This window comes from Salmo salar, chromosome 02 (assembly GCF_965601325.2).
Source record: "Salmo salar chromosome 02, fSalSal1, whole genome shotgun sequence".
NCBI lineage: Eukaryota > Metazoa > Chordata > Actinopteri > Salmoniformes > Salmonidae > Salmo > Salmo salar.
This window is the reverse complement of record NC_138292.1, coordinates 16,534,227-16,559,400: the sequence shown is the minus strand read 5'-3', so window position 1 is coordinate 16,559,400 and position 25,174 is coordinate 16,534,227. Positions and strand designations below refer to the sequence as shown.

The 25,174-nt window shown below is 37.2% G+C and overlaps 12 non-coding genes across 12 annotated transcripts; all 12 read left to right on the top strand.

The window, feature by feature from the left end:
• The first annotated feature begins 13 nt into the window (after positions 1-13).
• trnat-ugu (transfer RNA threonine (anticodon UGU)) lies at positions 14-86 on the top strand. Its single transcript has one exon. It is a non-coding gene; the product is annotated as a tRNA-Thr (tRNA).
• A 2,089-nt stretch (positions 87-2,175) lies between these two features.
• On the top strand, positions 2,176-2,248 carry trnat-ugu (transfer RNA threonine (anticodon UGU)). The gene has a single exon. It is a non-coding gene; the product is annotated as a tRNA-Thr (tRNA).
• Positions 2,249-4,342: 2,094 nt separating this feature from the next.
• trnat-ugu (transfer RNA threonine (anticodon UGU)) lies at positions 4,343-4,415 on the top strand. The gene has a single exon. It is a non-coding gene; the product is annotated as a tRNA-Thr (tRNA).
• Positions 4,416-6,499: 2,084 nt separating this feature from the next.
• On the top strand, positions 6,500-6,572 carry trnat-ugu (transfer RNA threonine (anticodon UGU)). The gene has a single exon. It is a non-coding gene; the product is annotated as a tRNA-Thr (tRNA).
• A 2,095-nt stretch (positions 6,573-8,667) lies between these two features.
• Positions 8,668-8,740, top strand: trnat-ugu (transfer RNA threonine (anticodon UGU)). Its single transcript has one exon. It is a non-coding gene; the product is annotated as a tRNA-Thr (tRNA).
• A 2,095-nt stretch (positions 8,741-10,835) lies between these two features.
• trnat-ugu (transfer RNA threonine (anticodon UGU)) lies at positions 10,836-10,908 on the top strand. Its single transcript has one exon. It is a non-coding gene; the product is annotated as a tRNA-Thr (tRNA).
• Positions 10,909-13,003: 2,095 nt separating this feature from the next.
• On the top strand, positions 13,004-13,076 carry trnat-ugu (transfer RNA threonine (anticodon UGU)). The gene has a single exon. It is a non-coding gene; the product is annotated as a tRNA-Thr (tRNA).
• Positions 13,077-15,168: 2,092 nt separating this feature from the next.
• Positions 15,169-15,241, top strand: trnat-ugu (transfer RNA threonine (anticodon UGU)). The gene has a single exon. It is a non-coding gene; the product is annotated as a tRNA-Thr (tRNA).
• A 2,086-nt stretch (positions 15,242-17,327) lies between these two features.
• Positions 17,328-17,400, top strand: trnat-ugu (transfer RNA threonine (anticodon UGU)). Its single transcript has one exon. It is a non-coding gene; the product is annotated as a tRNA-Thr (tRNA).
• A 2,084-nt stretch (positions 17,401-19,484) lies between these two features.
• Positions 19,485-19,557, top strand: trnat-ugu (transfer RNA threonine (anticodon UGU)). Its single transcript has one exon. It is a non-coding gene; the product is annotated as a tRNA-Thr (tRNA).
• A 2,085-nt stretch (positions 19,558-21,642) lies between these two features.
• trnat-ugu (transfer RNA threonine (anticodon UGU)) lies at positions 21,643-21,715 on the top strand. Its single transcript has one exon. It is a non-coding gene; the product is annotated as a tRNA-Thr (tRNA).
• A 2,082-nt stretch (positions 21,716-23,797) lies between these two features.
• Positions 23,798-23,870, top strand: trnat-ugu (transfer RNA threonine (anticodon UGU)). Its single transcript has one exon. It is a non-coding gene; the product is annotated as a tRNA-Thr (tRNA).
• Positions 23,871-25,174: the final 1,304 nt, after the last annotated feature.

The window sequence follows — 25,174 nt, the reverse complement described above, 5'->3', positions numbered from 1 at the left end:
TTTTCTGAAGAATGGCTCCATAGCTCAGGGGTTAGAGCACTGGTCTTGTAAACCAGGGGTCGTGAGTTCGATTCTCACTGGGGCCTTGATTTTGACTCTACCCTCTGTGACATTCATCTGAAACTGTCTGCACAGGGTGGGAGTTACCATTTCTCTCGCTCTATACAGCAGAAAGTTCAAAATGTGACAATAAACTGACAATATATCGCCCTGCAAAAATAATTCTCCCTGTATTACTACTGTAAGAGACATTGACAAACAAACTGACGATACCATTCCACCTTTGCCGATTCTGTCCTTGGCCGCCCATCATGATTAAAAAAGGGCTGAAACTAGAGACAGGAGTAGCAGAGGTCATGTAAACCAGTGATGCATGTTGAAAGAATAACAACATTAACTTGGACTTTTCCTTATATTAACTGTAACTCAGTAAAACCTTTTCAGTTGTTGCGTGTTGCGTGTATATATTTTTTGTTCAGTATGGTAAATAATGTCTACTTCTGAGAAAGTATTAAAACTTAGAGCTAGGGGGCAGTATCCTGAATTTCTGCCTGACTGATGTGCCCAAAGCAAACTGCCTGTTACTCAGGCCCAGAAGCTAGGAAATGGATATAATTGGTAGAATTTGATAGAAAACAATTTGAAGTTTCTAAACTGTTAAAATAATGTCTGTGAGTATAACAGAATTTATATGGAAGGCAAAAACCCGAGGAAAATCCGTCCAGAAATATTTTTGGTGGGCGGTAACAGGCCTTTCCAATGCAAGTCTATGGGCCTACATATAAAAATTCTTCCCATATTGTAGTACCTATGGATTCCACTAGATGTCAACAGTCTTTATACAGGGTTTCAGGCTTGTTTCTTGAAAAACAAACAAGTAATAGTAGTTTTTTCCAAGGGAGCTCAACAGGAAAAGTAGGCTTTTGTGGTGCACGTGAATGAGGGCGCGCTCTTCGTTATTTTCCTTTCCTATTGAACACCGTTCTTTCCGTCTGAAATATTATAGTTTATGTACATAGTAGGGTACCTGAGGATTGAATAGAAACATTGTTTGACTTGTTTGGACGAAGTTTACCGGTAGCTTTTGGATTCCTTTGTATGCATGTTGAAGGAGTGGATTACTGAAATCAATGGCGCCAACTCAACTGACTTTTTTGGATATAAAGAAGGACTTTATCAAACAAAACGAACATTCATTGCGTAGCTGGGACCCTTGGGATTGCAAACAGAGGAAGATCTTCAAAGGTAAGTGATTTATTTAATCGCTATTTGTGATTTTGTGAAGCCTATGCTGGTTGAAAAAATATTTTTGATGTGGGGAGCTGTCATCAGATAATCACATGGTATGCTTTTGCCATAAAGCCTTTTTGAAATCCGACAATGCAGTTGGATTAACAGGAAGTTAAGGTTTTAAATGATATAAGACACTTGTATGTTCATGAATGTTTAATATTATGACTTTGTCATTTGAATTTGGCGCTCTCCAATTTCACCGGATGTTGTCGGAAGAGGGTATTACTGTCAAGAGGAGTGAAACAAGGTTGTCCACTATCAACATATCTATTTATTATGGCCATCAAAATAAAATGATAGCTATTAAAATCAGATCCAACAATAATATCAAGGGGATAGAAATCTGAGGCTTAAAAACCAAGGTGTCATTGTACACTGAGGACTCATGCTTTCTTTTAAATCCACTGTTTTGATCCCATAGACAATCTAGATAATTTCTCTAACCTCTCTGGAATACAACTGAACTATGATAAGTGTACCATTATAAAATGGGATGGTTTTCAGAGATTGGTGGGAGTGGTTGAGGGTAGCTGAAGGGTGGGACGTAAAATAAATACAAATATATGACTAATGTAAAATATACTGTGTCCATAATATGTGTATAGTATGTATAAGCTAGAAGTAGAAGCCTAAGTATTGTTGTCCATTAATTTTCTCAAATTAGGGAGGGGTGGTAGGGTTATGGGAAAATACTAAAATAAAATGTTTGTAAAAATGTTTTATGAGGGATTGGAAATAATGCAGACATTACATTGAAGATACCCACATTCTATCTGCAATATTAAAGCTGATCTACCCCTAAAAATAACAAATAGATGGTCATGAAGGAAAGGAGACAAGTAAAGGAGGAGAGGAGACTATTAAATGAGTTTTCTGAAGAATGGCTCCATAGCTCAGGGGTTAGAGCACTGGTCTTGTAAACCAGGGGTCGTGAGTTCGATTCTCACTGGGGCCTTGATTTTGACTCTACCCTCTGTGACATTCATCTGAAACTTTACACAGTGCTGCACAGGGTGGGAGTTACCGTTTCTCTCGCTCTATACAGCAGAAAGTTCAAAATGTGACAATAAACTGACAATATATCGCCCTGCAAAAATAATTCTCCCTGTATTACTACTGTAAGAGACATTGCCAAACAAACTGACGATACCATTCCACCTTTGCCGATTCTGTCCTTGGCCGCCCATCATGATTAAAAAAGGGCTGAAACTAGAGACAGGAGTAGCAGAGGTCATGTAAACCAGTGATGCATGTTGAAAGAATAACAACATTAACTTGGACTTTTCCTTATATTAACTGTAACTCAGTAAAACCTTTTCAGTTGTTGCGTGTTGCGTATATATTTTTTGTTCAGTATGGTAAATAATGTCTACTTCTGAGAAAGTATTAAAACTTAGAGCTAGGGGCAGTATCCTGAATTTCTGCCTGACTGATGTGCCCAAAGCAAACTGCCTGTTACTCAGGCCCAGAAGCTAGGAAATGGATATAATTGGTAGAATTTGATAGAAAACTATTTGAAGTTTCTAAACTGTTAAAATAATGTCTGTGAGTATAACAGAATTTATATGGAAGGCAAAAACCCGAGGAAAATCCATCCAGAAATATTTTTGGTGGGCGGTAACAGGCCTTTCCAATGCAAGTCTATGGGCCTACATATAAAAATTCTTCCCATATTGTAGTACCTATGGATTCCACTAGATGTCAACAGTCTTTATACAGGGTTTCAGGCTTGTTTCTTGAAAAACAAACAAGTAATAGTAGTTTTTTCCAAGGGAGCTCAACAGGAAAAGTAGGCTTTTGTGGCGCACGTGAATGAGGGCGCGCTCTTCGTTATTTTACTTTCCTATTGAACACCGTTCTTTCCGTCTGAAATATTATAGTTTATTTACATAGTAGGGTACCTGAGGATTGAATAGAAACATTGTTTGACTTGTTTGGACGAAGTTTACCGGTAGCTTTTGGATTCCTTTGTATGCATGTTGAAGGAGTGGATTACTGAAATCAATGGCGCCAACTCAACTGACTTTTTTGGATATAAAGAAGGACTTTATCAAACAAAACGAACATTCATTGCGTAGCTGGGACCCTTGGGATTGCAAACAGAGGAAGATCTTCAAAGGTAAGTGATTTATTTAATCGCTATTTGTGATTTTGTGAAGCCTATGCTGGTTGAAAAAATATTTTTGATGTGGGGAGCTGTCATCAGATAATCACATGGTATGCTTTTGCCATAAAGCCTTTTTGAAATCCGACAATGCAGTTGGATTAACAGGAAGTTAAGCTTTTAAATGATATAAGACACTTGTATGTTCATGAATGTTTAATATTATGACTTTGTCATTTGAATTTGGCGCTCTCCAATTTCACCGGATGTTGTCGGAAGAGGGTATTACTGTCAAGAGGAGTGAAACAAGGTTGTCCACTATTGACATATCTATTTATTATGGCCATCAAAATAAAATGATAGCTATTCAAATCAGATCCAACAATAATATCAAGGGGATAGAAATCTGAGGCTTAAAAACCAAGGTGTCATTGTACACTGAGGACTCATGCTTTCTTTTAAATCCACTGTTTTGATCCCATAGACAATCTAGATAATTTCTCTAACCTCTCTGGAATACAACTGAACTATGATAAGTGTACCATTATGAAATGGGATGGTTTTCAGAGATTGGTGGGAGTGGTTGAGGGTAGCTGAAGGGTGGGACGTAAAATAAATACAAATATATGACTAATGTAAAATATACTGTGTCCATAATATGTGTATAGTATGTATAAGCTAGAAGTAGAAGCCTAAGTATTGTTGTCAATTAATTTTCTCAAATTAGGGAGGGGTGGTAGGGTTATGGGAAAATAATAAAATAAAACGTTTGTAAAAATGTTTTATGAGGGATTGGAAATAATGCAGACATTACATTGAAGATACCCACATTCTATCTGCAATATTAAAGCTGATCTACCCCTAAAAATAACAAATAGATGGTCATGAAGGAAAGGAGACAAGTAAAGGAGGAGAGGAGACTATTAAATGAGTTTTCTGAAGAATGGCTCCATAGCTCAGGGGTTAGAGCACTGGTCTTGTAAACCAGGGGTCGTGAGTTCGATTCTCACTGGGGCCTTGATTTTGACTCTACCCTCTGTGACATTCATCTGAAACTTTACACAGGTGGGAGTTACCATTTCTCTCGCTCTATACAGCAGAAAGTTCAAAATGTGACAATAAACTGACAATATATCGCCCTGCAAAAATAATTCTCCCTGTATTACTACTGTAAGAGACATTGCCAAACAAACTGATGATACCATTCCACCTTTGCCGATTCTGTCCTTGGCCGCCCATCATGATTAAAAAAGGGCTGAAACTAGAGACAGGAGTAGCAGAGGTCATGTAAACCAGTGATGCATGTTGAAAGAATAACAACATTAACTTGGACTTTTCCTTATATTAACTGTAACTCAGTAAAACCTTTTCAGTTGTTGCGTGTTGCGTATATATTTTTTGTTCAGTATGGTAAATAATGTCTACTTCTGAGAAAGTATTAAAACTTAGAGCTAGGGGGCAGTATCCTGAATTTCTGCCTGACTGATGTGCCCAAAGCAAACTGCCTGTTACTCAGGCCCAGAAGCTAGGAAATGGATATAATTGGTAGAATTTGATAGAAAACAATTTGAAGTTTCTAAACTGTTAAAATAATGTCTGTGAGTATAACAGAATTTATATGGAAGGCAAAAACCCGAGGAAAATCCATCCAGAAATATTTTTGGTGGGCGGTAACAGGCCTTTCCAATGCAAGTCTATGGGCCTACATATAAAAATTCTTCCCATATTGTAGTACCTATGGATTCCACTAGATGTCAACAGTCGTTATACAGGGTTTCAGGCTTGTTTCTTGAAAAACAAACAAGTAATAGTAGTTTTTTCCAAGGGAGCTCAACAGGAAAAGTAGGCTTTTGTGGCGCACGTGAATGAGGGCGCGCTCTTCGTTATTTTCCTTTCCTATTGAACACCGTTCTTTCCGTCTGAAATATTATAGTTTATTTACATAGTAGGGTACCTGAGGATTGAATAGAAACATTGTTTGACTTGTTTGGACGAAGTTTACCGGTAGCTTTTGGATTCCTTTGTATGCATGTTGAAGGAGTGGATTACTGAAATCAATGGCGCCAACTCAACTGACTTTTTTGGATATAAAGAAGGACTTTATCAAACAAAACGAACATTCATTGCGTAGCTGGGACCCTTGGGATTGCAAACAGAGGAAGATCTTCAAAGGTAAGTTATTTATTTAATCGCTATTTGTGATTTTGTGAAGCCTATGCTGGTTGAAAAAATATTTTTGATGTGGGGAGCTGTCATCAGATAATCACATGGTATGCTTTTGCCATAAAGCCTTTTTGAAATCCGACAATGCAGTTGGATTAACAGGAAGTTAAGCTTTTAAATGATATAAGACACTTGTATGTTCATGAATGTTTAATATTATGACTTTGTCATTTGAATTTGGCGCTCTCCAATTTCACCGGATGTTGTCGGAAGAGGGTATTACTGTCAAGAGGAGTGAAACAAAATTGTCCACTATCGACATATCTATTTATTATGGCCATCAAATTAAAATGATAGCTATTAAAATCAGATCCAACAATAATATCAAAGGGATAGAAATCTGAGGATTAAAAACCAAGGTGTCATTGTACACTGAGGACTCATGCTTTCTTTTAAATCCACTGTTTTGATCCCATAGACAATCTAGATAATTTCTCTAACCTCTCTGGAATACAACTGAACTATGATAAGTGTACCATTATAAAATGGGATGGTTTTCAGAGATTGGTGGGAGTGGTTGAGGGTAGCTGAAGGGTGGGACGTAAAATAAATACAAATATATGACTAATGTAAAATATACTGTGTCCATAATATGTGTATAGTATGTATAAGCTAGAAGTAGAAGCCTAAGTATTGTTGTCCATTAATTTTCTCAAATTAGGGAGGGGTGGTAGGGTTATGGGAAAATAATAAAATAAAATGTTTGTAAAAATGTTTTATGAGGGATAGGAAATAATGCAGACATTACATTGAAGATACCCACATTCTATCTGCAATATTAAAGCTGATCTACCCCTAAAAATAACAAATAGATGGTCATGAAGGAAAGGAGACAAGTAAAGGAGGAGAGGAGACTATTAAATGAGTTTTCTGAAGAATGGCTCCATAGCTCAGGGGTTAGAGCACTGGTCTTGTAAACCAGGGGTCGTGAGTTCGATTCTCACTGGGGCCTTGATTTTGACTCTACCCTCTGTGACATTCATCTGAAACTTTACACAGTGCTGCACAGGGTGGGAGTTACCATTTCTCTCGCTCTATACAGCAGAAAGTTCAAAATGTGACAATAAACTGACAATATATCGCCCTGCAAAAATAATTATCCCTGTATTACTACTGTAAGAGACATTGCCAAACAAACTGACGATACCATTCCACCTTTGCCGATTCTGTCCTTGGCCGCCGATCATGATTAAAAAAGGGCTGAAACTAGAGACAGGAGTAGCAGAGGTCATGTAAACCAGTGATGCATGTTGAAAGAATAACAACATTAACTTGGACTTTTCCTTATATTAACTGTAACTCAGTAAAACCTTTTCAGTTGTTGCGTGTTGCGTATATATTTTTTGTTCAGTATGGTAAATAATGTCTACTTCTGAGAAAGTATTAAAACTTAGAGCTAGGGGGCAGTATCCTGAATTTCTGCCTGACTGATGTGCCCAAAGCAAACTGCCTGTTACTCAGGCCCAGAAGCTAGGAAATGGATATAATTGGTAGAATTTGATAGAAAACTATTTGAAGTTTCTAAACTGTTAAAATAATGTCTGTGAGTATAACAGAATTTATATGGAAGGCAAAAACCCGAGGAAAATCCATCCAGAAATATTTTTGGTGGGCGGTAACAGGCCTTTCCAATGCAAGTCTATGGGCCTACATATAAAAATTCTTCCCATATTGTAGTACCTATGGATTCCACTAGATGTCAACAGTCTTTATACAGGGTTTCAGGCTTGTTTCTTGAAAAACAAACAAGTAATAGTAGTTTTTTCCAAGGGAGCTCAACAGGAAAAGTAGGCTTTTGTGGTGCACGTGAATGAGGGCGCGCTCTTCGTTATTTTCCTTTCCTATTGAACACCGTTCTTTCCGTCTGAAATATTATAGTTTATGTACATAGTAGGGTACCTGAGGATTGAATAGAAACATTGTTTGACTTGTTTGGACGAAGTTTACCGGTAGCTTTTGGATTCCTTTGTATGCATGTTGAAGGAGTGGATTACTGAAATCAATGGCGCCAACTCAACTGACTTTTTTGGATATAAAGAAGGACTTTATCAAACAAAACGAACATTCATTGCGTAGCTGGGACCCTTGGGATTGCAAACAGAGGAAGATCTTCAAAGGTAAGTGATTTATTTAATCGCTATTTGTGATTTTGTGAAGCCTATGCTGGTTGAAAAAATATTTTTGATGTGGGGAGCTGTCATCAGATAATCACATGGTATGCTTTTGCCATAAAGCCTTTTTGAAATCCGACAATGCAGTTGGATTAACAGGAAGTTAAGCTTTTAAATGATATAAGACACTTGTATGTTCATGAATGTTTAATATTATGACTTTGTCATTTGAATTTGGCGCTCTCCAATTTCACCGGATGTTGTCGGAAGAGGGTATTACTGTCAAGAGGAGTGAAACAAGGTTGTCCACTATCGACATATCTATTTATTATGGCCATCAAAATAAAATGATAGCTATTAAAATCAGATCCAACAATAATATCAAGGGGATAGAAATCTGAGGCTTAAAAACCAAGGTGTCATTGTACACTGAGGACTCATGCTTTCTTTTAAATCCACTGTTTTGATCCCATAGACAATCTAGATAATTTCTCTAACCTCTCTGGAATACAACTGAACTATGATAAGTGTACCATTATAAAATGGGATGGTTTTCAGAGATTGGTGGGAGTGGTTGAGGGTAGCTGAAGGGTGGGACGTAAAATAAATACAAATATATGACTAATGTAAAATATACTGTGTCCATAATATGTGTATAGTATGTATAAGCTAGAAGTAGAAGCCTAAGTATTGTTGTCCATTAATTTTCTCAAATTAGGGAGGGGTGGTAGGGTTATGGGAAAATAATAAAATAAAATGTTTGTAAAAATGTTTTATGAGGGATAGGAAATAATGCAGACATTACATTGAAGATACCCACATTCTATCTGCAATATTAAAGCTGATCTACCCCTAAAAATAACAAATAGATGGTCATGAAGGAAAGGAGACAAGTAAAGGAGGAGAGGAGACTATTAAATGAGTTTTCTGAAGAATGGCTCCATAGCTCAGGGGTTAGAGCACTGGTCTTGTAAACCAGGGGTCGTGAGTTCGATTCTCACTGGGGCCTTGATTTTGACTCTACCCTCTGTGACATTCATCTGAAACTTTACACAGTGCTGCACAGGGTGGGAGTTACCATTTCTCTCGCTCTATACAGCAGAAAGTTCAAAATGTGACAATAAACTGACAATATATCGCCCTGCAAAAATAATTCTCCCTGTATTACTACTGTAAGAGACATTGCCAAACAAACTGACGATACCATTCCACCTTTGCCGATTCTGTCCTTGGCCGCCGATCATGATTAAAAAAGGGCTGAAACTAGAGACAGGAGTAGCAGAGGTCATGTAAACCAGTGATGCATGTTGAAAGAATAACAACATTAACTTGGACTTTTCCTTATATTAACTGTAACTCAGTAAAACCTTTTCAGTTGTTGCGTGTTGCGTATATATTTTTTGTTCAGTATGGTAAATAATGTCTACTTCTGAGAAAGTATTAAAACTTAGAGCTAGGGGGCAGTATCCTGAATTTCTGCCTGACTGATGTGCCCAAAGCAAACTGCCTGTTACTCAGGCCCAGAAGCTAGGAAATGGATATAATTGGTAGAATTTGATAGAAAACAATTTGAAGTTTCTAAACTGTTAAAATAATGTCTGTGAGTATAACAGAATTTATATGGAAGGCAAAAACCCGAGGAAAATCCATCCAGAAATATTTTTGGTGGGCGGTAACAGGCCTTTCCAATGCAAGTCTATGGGCCTACATATAAAAATTCTTCCCATATTGTAGTACCTATGGATTCCACTAGATGTCAACAGTCTTTATACAGGGTTTCAGGCTTGTTTCTTGAAAAACAAACAAGTAATAGTAGTTTTTTCCAAGGGAGCTCAACAGGAAAAGTAGGCTTTTGTGGTGCACGTGAATGAGGGCGCGCTCTTCGTTATTTTCCTTTCCTATTGAACACCGTTCTTTCCGTCTGAAATATTATAGTTTATGTACATAGTAGGGTACCTGAGGATTGAATAGAAACATTGTTTGACTTGTTTGGACGAAGTTTACCGGTAGCTTTTGGATTCCTTTGTATGCATGTTGAAGGAGTGGATTACTGAAATCAATGGCGCCAACTCAACTGACTTTTTTGGATATAAAGAAGGACTTTATCAAACAAAACGAACATTCATTGCGTAGCTGGGACCCTTGGGATTGCAAACAGAGGAAGATCTTCAAAGGTAAGTGATTTATTTAATCGCTATTTGTGATTTTGTGAAGCCTATGCTGGTTGAAAAAATATTTTTGATGTGGGGAGCTGTCATCAGATAATCACATGGTATGCTTTTGCCATAAAGCCTTTTTGAAATCCGACAATGCAGTTGGATTAACAGGAAGTTAAGGTTTTAAATGATATAAGACACTTGTATGTTCATGAATGTTTAATATTATGACTTTGTCATTTGAATTTGGCGCTCTCCAATTTCACCGGATGTTGTCGGAAGAGGGTATTACTGTCAAGAGGAGTGAAACAAGGTTGTCCACTATCGACATATCTATTTATTATGGCCATCAAAATAAAATGATAGCTATTAAAATCAGATCCAACAATAATATCAAGGGGATAGAAATCTGAGGCTTAAAAACCAAGGTGTCATTGTACACTGAGGACTCATGCTTTCTTTTAAATCCACTGTTTTGATCCCATAGACAATCTAGATAATTTCTCTAACCTCTCTGGAATACAACTGAACTATGATAAGTGTACCATTATAAAATGGGATGGTTTTCAGAGATTGGTGGGAGTGGTTGAGGGTAGCTGAAGGGTGGGACGTAAAATAAATACAAATATATGACTAATGTAAAATATACTGTGTCCATAATATGTGTATAGTATGTATAAGCTAGAAGTAGAAGCCTAAGTATTGTTGTCCATTAATTTTCTCAAATTAGGGAGGGGTGGTAGGGTTATGGGAAAATACTAAAATAAAATGTTTGTAAAAATGTTTTATGAGGGATTGGAAATAATGCAGACATTACATTGAAGATACCCACATTCTATCTGCAATATTAAAGCTGATCTACCCCTAAAAATAACAAATAGATGGTCATGAAGGAAAGGAGACAAGTAAAGGAGGAGAGGAGACTATTAAATGAGTTTTCTGAAGAATGGCTCCATAGCTCAGGGGTTAGAGCACTGGTCTTGTAAACCAGGGGTCGTGAGTTCGATTCTCACCGGGGCCTTGATTTTGACTCTACCCTCTGTGACATTCATCTGAAACTTTACACAGTGCTGCACAGGGTGGGAGTTACCATTTCTCTCGCTCTATACAGCAGAAAGTTCAAAATGTGACAATAAACTGACAATATATCGCCCTGCAAAAATAATTCTCCCTGTATTACTACTGTAAGAGACATTGCCAAACAAACTGACGATACCATTCCACCTTTGCCGATTCTGTCCTTGGCCGCCCATCATGATTAAAAAAGGGCTGAAACTAGAGACAGGAGTAGCAGAGGTCATGTAAACCAGTGATGCATGTTGAAAGAATAACAACATTAACTTGGACTTTTCCTTATATTAACTGTAACTCAGTAAAACCTTTTCAGTTGTTGCGTGTTGCGTATATATTTTTTGTTCAGTATGGTAAATAATGTCTACTTCTGAGAAAGTATTAAAACTTAGAGCTAGGGGGCAGTATCCTGAATTTCTGCCTGACTGATGTGCCCAAAGCAAACTGCCTGTTACTCAGGCCCAGAAGCTAGGAAATGGATATAATTGGTAGAATTTGATAGAAAACAATTTGAAGTTTCTAAACTGTTAAAATAATGTCTGTGAGTATAACAGAATTTATATGGAAGGCAAAAACCCGAGGAAAATCCATCCAGAAATATTTTTGGTGGGCGGTAACAGGCCTTTCCAATGCAAGTCTATGGGCCTACATATAAAAATTCTTCCCATATTGTAGTACCTATGGATTCCACTAGATGTCAACAGTCTTTATACAGGGTTTCAGGCTTGTTTCTTGAAAAACAAACAAGTAATAGTAGTTTTTTCCAAGGGAGCTCAACAGGAAAAGTAGGCTTTTGTGGTGCACGTGAATGAGGGCGCGCTCTTCGTTATTTTCCTTTCCTATTGAACACCGTTCTTTCCGTCTGAAATATTATAGTTTATGTACATAGTAGGGTACCTGAGGATTGAATAGAAACATTGTTTGACTTGTTTGGACGAAGTTTACCGGTAGCTTTTGGATTCCTTTGTATGCATGTTGAAGGAGTGGATTACTGAAATCAATGGCGCCAACTCAACTGACTTTTTTGGATATAAAGAAGGACTTTATCAAACAAAACGAACATTCATTGCGTAGCTGGGACCCTTGGGATTGCAAACAGAGGAAGATCTTCAAAGGTAAGTGATTTATTTAATCGCTATTTGTGATTTTGTGAAGCCTATGCTGGTTGAAAAAATATTTTTGATGTGGGGAGCTGTCATCAGATAATCACATGGTATGCTTTTGCCATAAAGCCTTTTTGAAATCCGACAATGCAGTTGGATTAACAGGAAGTTAAGCTTTTAAATGATATAAGACACTTGTATGTTCATGAATGTTTAATATTATGACTTTGTCATTTGAATTTGGCGCTCTCCAATTTCACCGGATGTTGTCGGAAGAGGGTATTACTGTCAAGAGGAGTGAAACAAGGTTGTCCACTATCGACATATCTATTTATTATGGCCATCAAAATAAAATGATAGCTATTAAAATCAGATCCAACAATAATATCAAGGGGATAGAAATCTGAGGCTTAAAAACCAAGGTGTCATTGTACACTGAGGACTCATGCTTTCTTTTAAATCCACTGTTTTGATCCCATAGACAATCTAGATAATTTCTCTAACCTCTCTGGAATACAACTGAACTATGATAAGTGTACCATTATAAAATGGGATGGTTTTCAGAGATTGGTGGGAGTGGTTGAGGGTAGCTGAAGGGTGGGACGTAAAATAAATACAAATATATGACTAATGTAAAATATACTGTGTCCATAATATGTGTATAGTATGTATAAGCTAGAAGTAGAAGCCTAAGTATTGTTGTCCATTAATTTTCTCAAATTAGGGAGGGGTGGTAGGGTTATGGGAAAATACTAAAATAAAATGTTTGTAAAAATGTTTTATGAGGGATTGGAAATAATGCAGACATTACATTGAAGATACCCACATTCTATCTGCAATATTAAAGCTGATCTACCCCTAAAAATAACAAATAGATGGTCATGAAGGAAAGGAGACAAGTAAAGGAGGAGAGGAGACTATTAAATGAGTTTTCTGAAGAATGGCTCCATAGCTCAGGGGTTAGAGCACTGGTCTTGTAAACCAGGGGTCGTGAGTTCGATTCTCACTGGGGCCTTGATTTTGACTCTACCCTCTGTGACATTCATCTGAAACTTTACACAGTGCTGCACAGGTTGGGAGTTACCATTTCTCTCGCTCTATACAGCAGAAAGTTCAAAATGTGACAACAAACTGACAATATCGCCCTGCAAAAATAATTCTCCCTGTATTACTACTGTAAGAGACATTGCCAAACAAACTGACGATACCATTCCACCTTTGCCGATTCTGTCCTTGGCCGCCCATCATGATTAAAAAAGGGCTGAAACTAGAGACAGGAGTAGCAGAGGTCATGTAAACCAGTGATGCATGTTGAAAGAATAACAACATTAACTTGGACTTTTCCTTATATTAACTGTAACTCAGTAAAACCTTTTCAGTTGTTGCGTGTTGCGTATATATTTTTTGTTCAGTATGGTAAATAATGTCTACTTCTGAGAAAGTATTAAAACTTAGAGCTAGGGGCAGTATCCTGAATTTCTGCCTGACTGATGTGCCCAAAGCAAACTGCCTGTTACTCAGGCCCAGAAGCTAGGAAATGGATATAATTGGTAGAATTTGATAGAAAACTATTTGAAGTTTCTAAACTGTTAAAATAATGTCTGTGAGTATAACAGAATTTATATGGAAGGCAAAAACCCGAGGAAAATCCATCCAGAAATATTTTTGGTGGGCGGTAACAGGCCTTTCCAATGCAAGTCTATGGGCCTACATATAAAAATTCTTCCCATATTGCAGTACCTATGGATTCCACTAGATGTCAACAGTCTTTATACAGGGTTTCAGGCTTGTTTCTTGAAAAACAAACAAGTAATAGTAGTTTTTTCCAAGGGAGCTCAACAGGAAAAGTAGGCTTTTGTGGCGCACGTGAATGAGGGCGCGCTCTTCGTTATTTTACTTTCCTATTGAACACCGTTCTTTCCGTCTGAAATATTATAGTTTATGTACATAGTAGGGTACCTGAGGATTGAATAGAAACATTGTTTGACTTGTTTGGACGAAGTTTACCGGTAGCTTTTGGATTCCTTTGTATGCATGTTGAAGGAGTGGATTACTGAAATCAATGGCGCCAACTCAACTGACTTTTTTGGATATAAAGAAGGACTTTATCAAACAAAACGAACATTCATTGCGTAGCTGGGACCCTTGGGATTGCAAACAGAGGAAGATCTTCAAAGGTAAGTGATTTATTTAATCGCTATTTGTGATTTTGTGAAGCCTATGCTGGTTGAAAAAATATTTTTGATGTGGGGAGCTGTCATCAGATAATCACATGGTATGCTTTTGCCATAAAGCCTTTTTGAAATCCGACAATGCAGTTGGATTAACAGGAAGTTAAGCTTTTAAATGATATAAGACACTTGTATGTTCATGAATGTTTAATATTATGACTTTGTCATTTGAATTTGGCGCTCTCCAATTTCACCGGATGTTGTCGGAAGAGGGTATTACTGTCAAGAGGAGTGAAACAAGGTTGTCCACAATCGACATATCTATTTATTATGGCCATCAAAATAAAATGATAGCTATTAAAATCAGATCCAACAATAATATAAAGGGGATAGAAATCTGAGGCTTAAAAACCAAGGTGTCATTGTACACTGAGGACTCATGCTTTCTTTTAAATCCACTGTTTTGATCCCATAGACAATCTAGATAATTTCTCTAACCTCTCTGGAATACAACTGAACTATGATAAGTGTACCATTATAAAATGGGATGGTTTTCAGAGATTGGTGGGAGTGGTTGAGGGTAGCTGAAGGGTGGGACGTAAAATAAATACAAATATATGACTAATGTAAAATATACTGTGTCCATAATATGTGTATAGTATGTATAAGCTAGAAGTAGAAGCCTAAGTATTGTTGTCCATTAATTTTCTCAAATTAGGGAGGGGTGGTAGGGTTATGGGAAAATAATAAAATAAAATGTTTGTAAAAATGTTTTATGAGGGATTGGAAATAATGCAGACATTACATTGAAGATACCCACATTCTATCTGCAATATTAAAGCTGATCTACCCCTAAAAATAACAAATAGATGGTCATGAAGGAAAGGAGACAAGTAAAGGAGGAGAGGAGACTATTAAATTAGTTTTCTGAAGAATGGCTCCATAGCTCAGGGGTTAGAGCACTGGTCTTGTAAACCAGGGGTCGTGAGTTCGATTCTCACTGGGGCCTTAATTTTGACTCTACCCTCTGTGACATTCATCTGAAACGCTGCACAGGGTGGGAGTTACCATTTCTCTCGCTCTATACAGCAGAAAGTTCAAAATGTGACAATAAACTGACAATATATCGCCCTGCAAAAATTATTCTCCCTGTATTACTACTGTAAGAGACATTGCCAAACAAACTGACGATACCATTCCACCTTTGCCGATTCTGTCCTTGGCCGCCCATCATGATTAAAAAAGGGCTGAAACTAGAGACAGGAGTAGCAGAGGTCATGTAAACCAGTGATGCATGTTGAAAGAATAACAACATTAACTTGGACTTTTCCTTATATTAACTGTAACTCAGTAAAACCTTTTCAGTTGTTGCGTGTTGCGTATATATTTTTTGTTCAGTATGGTAAATAATGTCTACTTCTGAGAAAGTATTAAAACTTAGAGCTAGGGGCAGTATCCTGAATTTCTGCCTGACTGATGTGTCCAAAATGCAAACTGCCTGTTACTCAGGCCCAGAAGCTAGGAAATGGATATAATTGGTAGAATTTGATAGAAAACTATTTGAAGTTTCTAAACTGTTAAAATAATGTCTGTGAGTATAACAGAATTTATATGGAAGGCAAAAACCCGAGGAAAATCCATCCAGAAAAATTTTCGGTGGGCGGTAACAGGCCTTTCCAATGCAAGTCTATGGGCCTACATATAAAAATTCTTCCCATATTGTAGTACCTATGGATTCCACTAGATGTCAACAGTCTTTATACAGGGTTTCAGGCTTGTTTCTTGAAAAACAAACAAGTAATAGTAGTTTTTTCCAAGGGAGCTCAACAGGAAAAGTAGGCTTTTGTGGCGCACGTGAATGAGGGCGCGCTCTTCGTTATTTTCCTTTCCTATTGAACACCGTTCTTTCCGTCTGAAATATTATAGTTTATTTACATAGTAGGGTACCTGAGGATTGAATAGAAACATTGTTTGACTTGTTTGGACGAAGTTTACCGGTAGCTTTTGGATTCCTTTGTATGCATGTTGAAGGAGTGGATTACTGAAATCAATGGCGCCAACTCAACTGACTTTTTTGGATATAAAGAAGGACTTTATCAAACAAAACGAACATTCATTGCGTAGCTGGGACCCTTGGGATTGCAAACAGAGGAAAATCTTCAAAGGTAAGTGATTTATTTAATCGCTATTTGTGATTTTGTGAAGCCTATGCTGGTTGAAAAAATATTTTTGATGTGGGGAGCTGTCATCAGATAATCACATGGTATGCTTTTGCCATAAAGCCTTTTTGAAATCCGACAATGCAGTTGGATTAACAGGAAGTTAAGCTTTTAAATGATATAAGACACTTGTATGTTCATGAATGTTTAATATTATGACTTTGTCATTTGAATTTGGCGCTCTCCAATTTCACCGGATGTTGTCGGAAGAGGGTATTACTGTCAAGAGGAGTGAAACAAGGTTGTCCACTATCGACATATCTATTTATTATGGCCATCGAAATAAAATGATAGCTATTAAAATCAGATCCAACAATAATATCAAGGGGATAGAAATCTGAGGCTTAAAAACCAAGGTGTCATTGTACACTGAGGACTCATGCTTTCTTTTAAATCCACTGTTTTGATCCCATAGACAATCTAGATAATTTCTCTAACCTCTCTGGAATACAACTGAACTATGATAAGTGTACCATTATAAAATGGGATGGTTTTCAGAGATTGGTGGGAGTGGTTGAGGGTAGCTGAAGGGTGGGACGTAAAATAAATACAAATATATGACTAATGTAAAATATACTCTGTCCATAATATGTGTATAGTATGTATAAGCTAGAAGTAGAAGCCTAAGTATTGTTGTCCATTAATTTTCTCAAATTAGGGAGGGGTGGTAGGGTTATGGGAAAATAATAAAATAAAATGTTTGTAAAAATGTTTTATGAGGGATTGGAAATAATGCAGACATTACATTGAAGATACCCACATTCTATCTGCAATATTAAAGCTGATCTACCCCTAAAAATAACAAATAGATGGTCATGAAGGAAAGGAGACAAGTAAAGGAGGAGAGGAGACTATTAAATTAGTTTTCTGAAGAATGGCTCCATAGCTCAGGGGTTAGAGCACTGGTCTTGTAAACCAGGGGTCGTGAGTTCGATTCTCACTGGGGCCTTAATTTTGACTCTACCCTCTGTGACATTCATCTGAAACGCTGCACAGGGTGGGAGTTACCATTTCTCTCGCTCTATACAGCAGAAAGTTCAAAATGTGACAATAAACTGACAATATATCGCCCTGCAAAAATTATTCTCCCTGTATTACTACTGTAAGAGACATTGCCAAACAAACTGACGATACCATTCCACCTTTGCCGATTCTGTCCTTGGCCGCCCATCATGATTAAAAAAGGGCTGAAACTAGAGACAGGAGTAGCAGAGGTCATGTAAACCAGTGATGCATGTTGAAAGAATAACAACATTAACTTGGACTTTTCCTTATATTAACTGTAACTCAGTAAAACCTTTTCAGTTGTTGCGTGTTGCGTATATATTTTTTGTTCAGTATGGTAAATAATGTCTACTTCTGAGAAAGTATTAAAACTTAGAGCTATGGGCAGTATCCTGAATTTCTGCCTGACTGATGTGCCCAAAGCAAACTGCCTGTTACTCAGGCCCAGAAGCTAGGAAATGGATATAATTGGTAGAATTTGATAGAAAACTATTTGAAGTTTCTAAACTGTTAAAATAATGTCTGTGAGTATAACAGAATTTATATGGAAGGCAAAAACCCGAGGAAAATCCATCCAGAAAAATTTTCGGTGGGCGGTAACAGGCCTTTCCAATGCAAGTCTATGGGCCTACATATAAAAATTCTTCCCATATTGTAGTACCTATGGATTCCACTAGATGTCAACAGTCTTTATACAGGGTTTCAGGCTTGTTTCTTGAAAAACAAACAAGTAATAGTAGTTTTTTCCAAGGGAGCTCAACAGGAAAAGTAGGCTTTTGTGGCGCACGTGAATGAGGGCGCGCTCTTCGTTATTTTCCTTTCCTATTGAACACCGTTCTTTCCGTCTGAAATATTATAGTTTATTTACATAGTAGGGTACCTGAGGATTGAATAGAAACATTGTTTGACTTGTTTGGACGAAGTTTACCGGTAGCTTTTGGATTCCTTTGTATGCATGTTGAAGGAGTGGATTACTGAAATCAATGGCGCCAACTCAACTGACTTTTTTGGATATAAAGAAGGACTTTATCAAACAAAACGAACATTCATTGCGTAGCTGGGACCCTTGGGATTGCAAACAGAGGAAAATCTTCAAAGGTAAGTGATTTATTTAATCGCTATTTGTGATTTTGTGAAGCCTATGCTGGTTGAAAAAATATTTTTGATGTGGGGAGCTGTCATCAGATAATCACATGGTATGCTTTTGCCATAAAGCCTTTTTGAAATCCGACAATGCAGTTGGATTAACAGGAAGTTAAGCTTTTAAATGATATAAGACACTTGTATGTTCATGAATGTTTAATATTATGACTTTGTCATTTGAATTTGGCGCTCTCCAATTTCACCGGATGTTGTCGGAAGAGGGTATTACTGTCAAGAGGAGTGAAACAAGGTTGTCCACTATCGACATATCTATTTATTATGGCCATCAAAATAAAATGATAGCTATTAAAATCAGATCCAACAATAATATCAAGGGGATAGAAATCTGAGGCTTAAAAACCAAGGTGACATTGTACACTGAGGACTCATGCTTTCTTTTAAATCCACTGTTTTGATCCCATAGACAATCTAGATAATTTCTCTAACCTCTCTGGAATACAACTGAACTATGATAAGTGTACCATTATAAAATGGGATGGTTTTCAGAGATTGGTGGGAGTGGTTGAGGGTAGCTGAAGGGTGGGACGTAAAATAAATACAAATATATGACTAATGTAAAATATACTGTGTCCATAATATGTGTATAGTATGTATAAGCTAGAAGTAGAAGCCTAAGTATTGTTGTCCATTAATTTTCTCAAATTAGGGAGGGGTGGTAGGGTTATGGGAAAATAATAAAATAAAATGTTTGTAAAAATGTTTTATGAGGGATTGGAAATAATGCAGACATTACATTGAAGATACCCACATTCTATCTGCAATATTAAAGCTGATCTACCCCTAAAAATAACAAATAGATGGTCATGAAGGAAAGGAGACAAGTAAAGGAGGAGAGGAGACTATTAAATTAGTTTTCGGAAGAATGGCTCCATAGCTCAGGGGTTAGAGCACTGGTCTTGTAAACCAGGGGTCGTGAGTTCGATTCTCACTGGGGCCTTGATTTTGACTCTACCCTCTGTGACATTCATCTGAAACGCTGCACAGGGTGGGAGTTACCATTTCTCTCGCTCTATACAGCAGAAAGTTCAAAATGTGACAATAAACTAACAATATATCGCCCTGCAAAAATAATTCTCCCTGTATTACTACTGTAAGAGACATTGCCAAACAAAATGACGATACCATTCCACCTTTGCCGATTCTGTCCTTGGCCGCCCATCATGATTAAAAAAGGGCTGAAACTAGAGACAGGAGTAGCAGAGGTCATGTAAACCAGTGATGCATGTTGAAAGAATAACAACATTAACTTGGACTTTTCCTTATATTAACTGTAACTCAGTAAAACCTTTTCAGTTGTTGCGTGTTGCGTATATATTTTTTGTTCAGTATGGTAAATAATGTCTACTTCTGAGAAAGTATTAAAACTTAGAGCTAGGGGGCAGTATCCTGAATTTCTGCCTGACTGATGTGCCCAAAGCAAACTGCCTGTTACTCAGGCCCAGAAGCTAGGAAATGGATATAATTGGTAGAATTTGATAGAAAACAATTTGAAGTTTCTAAACTGTTAAAATAATGTCTGTGAGTATAACAGAATTTATATGGAAGGCAAAAACCCGAGGAAAATCCATCCAGAAATATTTTTGGTGGGCGGTAACAGGCCTTTCCAATGCAAGTCTATGGACCTATATATAAAAATTCTTCCCATATTGTAGTACCTATGGATTCCACTAGATGTCAACAGTCTTTATACAGGGTTTCAGGCTTGTTTCTTGAAAAACAAACAAGTAATAGTAGTTTTTTCCAAGGGAGCTCAACAGGAAAAGTAGGCTTTTGTGGCGCACGTGAATGAGGGCGCGCTCTTCGTTATTTTACTTTCCTATTGAACACCGTTCTTTCCGTCGGAAATATTATAGTTTATTTACATAGTAGGGTACCTGAGGATTGAATAGAAACATTGTTTGACTTGTTTGGACGAAGTTTACCGGTAGCTTTTGGATTCCTTTGTATGCATGTTGAAGGAGTGGATTACTGAAATCAATGGCGCCAACTCAACTGACTTTTTTGGATATAAAGAAGGACTTTATCAAACAAAACGAACATTCATTGCGTAGCTGGGACCCTTGGGATTGCAAACAGAGGAAGATCTTCAAAGGTAAGTGATTTATTTAATCGCTATTTGTGATTTTGTGAAGCCTATGCTGGTTGAAAAAATATTTTTGATGTGGGGAGCTGTCATCAGATAATCACATGGTATGCTTTTGCCATAAAGCCTTTTTGAAATCTGACAATGCAGTTGGATTAACAGGAAGTTAAGCTTTTAAATGATATAAGACACTTGTATGTTCATGAATGTTTAATATTATGACTTTGTCATTTGAATTTGGCGCTCTCCAATTTCACCGGATGTTGTCGGAAGAGGGTATTACTGTCAAGAGGAGTGAAACAAGGTTGTCCACTATCGACATATCTATTTATTATGGCCATCAAAATAAAATGATAGCTATTAAAATCAGATCCAACAATAATATCAAGGGGATAGAAATCTGAGGCTTAAAAACAAAGGTCTCATTGTACACTGAGGACTCATGCTTTCTTTTAAATCCACTGTTTTGATCCCATAGACAATCTAGATAATTTCTCTAACCTCTCTGGAATACAACTGAACTATGATAAGTGTACCATTATAAAATGGGATGGTTTTCAGAGATTGGTGGGAGTGGTTGAGGGTAGCTGAAGGGTGGGACGTAAAATAAATACAAATATATGACTAATGTAACATATACTGTGTCCATAATATGTGTATAATATGTATAAGCTAGAAGTAGAAGCCTAAGTATTGTTGTCCATTAATTTTCTCAAATTAGGGAGGGGTGGTAGGGTTATGGGAAAATAATAAAATAAAATGTTTGTAAAAATGTTTTATGAGGGATTGGAAATAATGCAGACATTACATTGAAGATACCCACATTCTATCTGCAATATTAAAGCTGATCTACCCCTAAAAATAACAAATAGATGGTCATGAAGGAAAGGAGACAAGTAAAGGAGGAGAGGAGACTATTAAATGAGTTTTCTGAAGAATGGCTCCATAGCTCAGGGGTTAGAGCACTGGTCTTGTAAACCAGGGGTCGTGAGTTCGATTCTCACTGGGGCCTTGATTTTGACTCTACCCTCTGTGACATTCATCTGAAACTTTACACAGGTGGGAGTTACCATTTCTCTCGCTCTATACAGCAGAAACTTCAAAATGTGACAATAAACTGAAAATATATCGCCCTGCAAAAATAATTCTCCCTGTATTACTATTGTAAGAGACATTGCCAAACAAACTGACGATACCATTCCACCTTTGCCGATTCTGTCCTTGGCCGCCCATCATGATTAAAAAAGGTCTGAAACTAGAGACAGGAGTAGCAGAGGTCATGTAAACCAGTGATGCATGTTGAAAGAATAACAACATTAACTTGGACTTTTCCTTATATTAACTGTAACTCAGTAAAACCTTTTAAGTTGTTGCGTGTTGCGTATATATTTTTTGTTCAGTATGGTAAATAATGTCTACTTCTGAGAAAGTATTAAAACTTAGAGCTAGGGGCAGTATCCTGAATTTCTGCCTGACTGATGTGCCCAAAGCAAACTGCCTGTTACTCAGGCCCAGAAGCTAGGAAATGGATATAATTGGTAGAATTTGATAGAAAACAATTTGAAGTTTCTAAACTGTTAAAATAATGTCTGTGAGTATAACAGAATTTATATGGAAGGCAAAAACCCGAGGAAAATCCATCCAGAAATATTTTTGGTGGGCGGTAACAGGCCTTTCCAATGCAAGTCTATGGGCCTACATATAAAAATTCTTCAAATATTGTAGTACCTATGGATTCCACTAGATGTCAACAGTCTTTATACAGGGTTTCAGGTTTGTTTCTTGAAAAACAAACAAGTAATAGTAGTTTTTTCCAAGGGAGCTCAACAGGAAAAGTAGGCTTTTGTGGCGCACGTGAATGAGGGCGCGCTCTTCGTTATTTTCCTTTCCTATTGAACACCGTTCTTTCCGTCTGAAATATTATAGTTTATTTACATAGTAGGGTACCTGAGGATTGAATAGAAACATTGTTTGACTTGTTTGGACGAAGTTTACCGGTAGCTTTTGGATTCCTTTGTATGCATGTTGAAGGAGTGGATTACTGAAATCAATGGCGCCAACTCAACTGACTTTTTTGGATATAAAAAAGGACTTTATCAAACAAAACGAACATTCATTGCGTGGCTGGGACCCTTGGGATTGCAAACAGAGGAAGATCTTCAAAGGTAAGTGATTTATTTAACGCTATTTGTGATTTTGTGAAGCCAATGCTGGTTGAAAAAATATTTTTGATGTGGGGAGCTGTCATCAGATAATCACATGGTATGCTTTTGCCATAAAGCCTTTTTGAAATCCAACAATGCAGTTGGATTAACAGGAAGTTAAGCTTTTAAATGATATAAGACACTTGTATGTTCATGAATGTTTAATATTCTGACTTTGTCATTTGAATTTGGCGCTCTCCAATTTCACCGGATGTTGTCGGAAGAGGGTATTACTGTCAAGAGGAGTGAAACAAGGTTGTCCACTATCGACATATCTATTTATTATGGCCATCAAAATAAAATGATAGCTATTAAAATCAGATCCAACAATAATATCAAGGGGATAGAAATCTGAGGCTTAAAAACCAAGGTCTCATTGTACACTGAGGACTCATGCTTTCTTTTAAATCCACTGTTTTGATCCCATAGACAATCTAGATAATTTCTCTAACCTCTCTGGAATACAACTGAACTATGATAAGTGTACCATTATAAAATGGGATGGTTTTCAGAGATTGGTGGGAGTGGTTGAGGGTAGCTGAAGGGTGGGACGTAAAATAAATACAAATATATGACTAATGTAACATATACTGTGTCCATAATATGTGTATAGTATGTATAAGCTAGAAGTAGAAGCCTAAGTATTGTTGTCCATTCATTTTCTCAAATTAGGGAGGGGTGGTAGGGTTATGGGAAAATAATAAAATAAAATGTTTGTAAAAATGTTTTATGAGGGATTGGAAATAATGCAGACATTACATTGAAGATACCCACATTCTATCTGCAATATTAAAGCTGATCTACCCCTAAAAATAACAAATAGATGGTCATGAAGGAAAGGAGACAAGTAAAGGAGGAGAGGAGACTATTAAATGAATTTTCTGAAGAATGGCTCCATACCTCAGGGGTTAGCGCACTGGTCTTGTAAACCAGGGGTCGTGAGTTCGATTCTCACTGGGGCCTTGATTTTGACTCTACCCTCTGTGACATTCATCTGAAACTTTACACAGTGCTGCACAGGGTGGGAGTTACCATTTCTCTCGCTCTATACAGCAGAAAGTTCAAAATGTGACAATAAACTGACAATATATCGCCCTGCAAAAATAATTCTCCCTGTATTACTACTGTAAGAGACATTGCCAAACAAACTGACGATACCATTCCACCTTTGCCGATTCTGTCCTTGGCCGCCCATCATGATTAAAAAAGGGCTGAAACTGGAGACAGGAGTAGCAGAGGTCATGTAAACCAGTGATGCATGTTGAAAGAATAACAACATTAACTTGGACTTTTCCTTATATTAACTGTAACTCAGTAAAACCTTTTCAGTTGTTGCGTGTTGCGTATATATTTTTTGTTCAGTATGGTAAATAATGTCTACTTCTGAGAAAGTATTAAAACTTCTTAGAGCTAAGGGGCAGTATCCTGAATTTCTGCCTGACTGATGTGCCCAAAGCAAACTGCCTGTTACTCAGGCCCAGAAGCTAGGAAATGGATATAATTGGTAGAATTTTATAGAAAACAATTTGAAGTTTCTAAACTGTTAAAATAATGTCTGTGAGTATAACAGAATTTATATGGAAGGCAAAAACCCGAGGAAAATCCATCCAGAAATATTTTTGGTGGGCGGTAACAGACCTTTCCAATGCAAGTCTATGGGCCTACATATAAAAATTCTTCCCATTATGTAGTACCTATGGATTCCACTAGATGTCAACAGTCTTTATACAGGGTTTCAGGCTTGTTTCTTGAAAAACAAACAAGTAATAGTCGTTTTTTCCAAGGGAGCTCAACAGGAAAAGTAGGCTTTTGTGGCGCACGTGAATGAGGGCGCGCTCTTCGTTATTTTCCTTTCCTATTGAACACCGTTCTTTCCGTCTGAAATATTATAGTTTATTTACATAGTAGGGTACCTGAGGATTGAATAGAAACATTGTTTGACTTGTTTGGACGAAGTTTACCGGTAGCTTTTGGATTCCTTTGTATGCATGTTGAAGGAGTGGATTACTGAAATCAATGGCGCCAACTCAACTGACTTTTTTGGATATAAAGAAGGACTTTATCAAACAAAACGAACATTCATTGCGTAGCTGGGACCCTTGGGATTGCAAACAGAGGAAGATCTTCAAATGTAAGTGATTTATTTAATCGCTATTTGTGATTTTGTGAAGCCTATGCTGGTTGAAAAAATATTTTTTAATGTGGGGAGCTGTCATCAGATAATCACATGGTATGCTTTTGCAATAAAGCCTTTTTGAAATCCGACA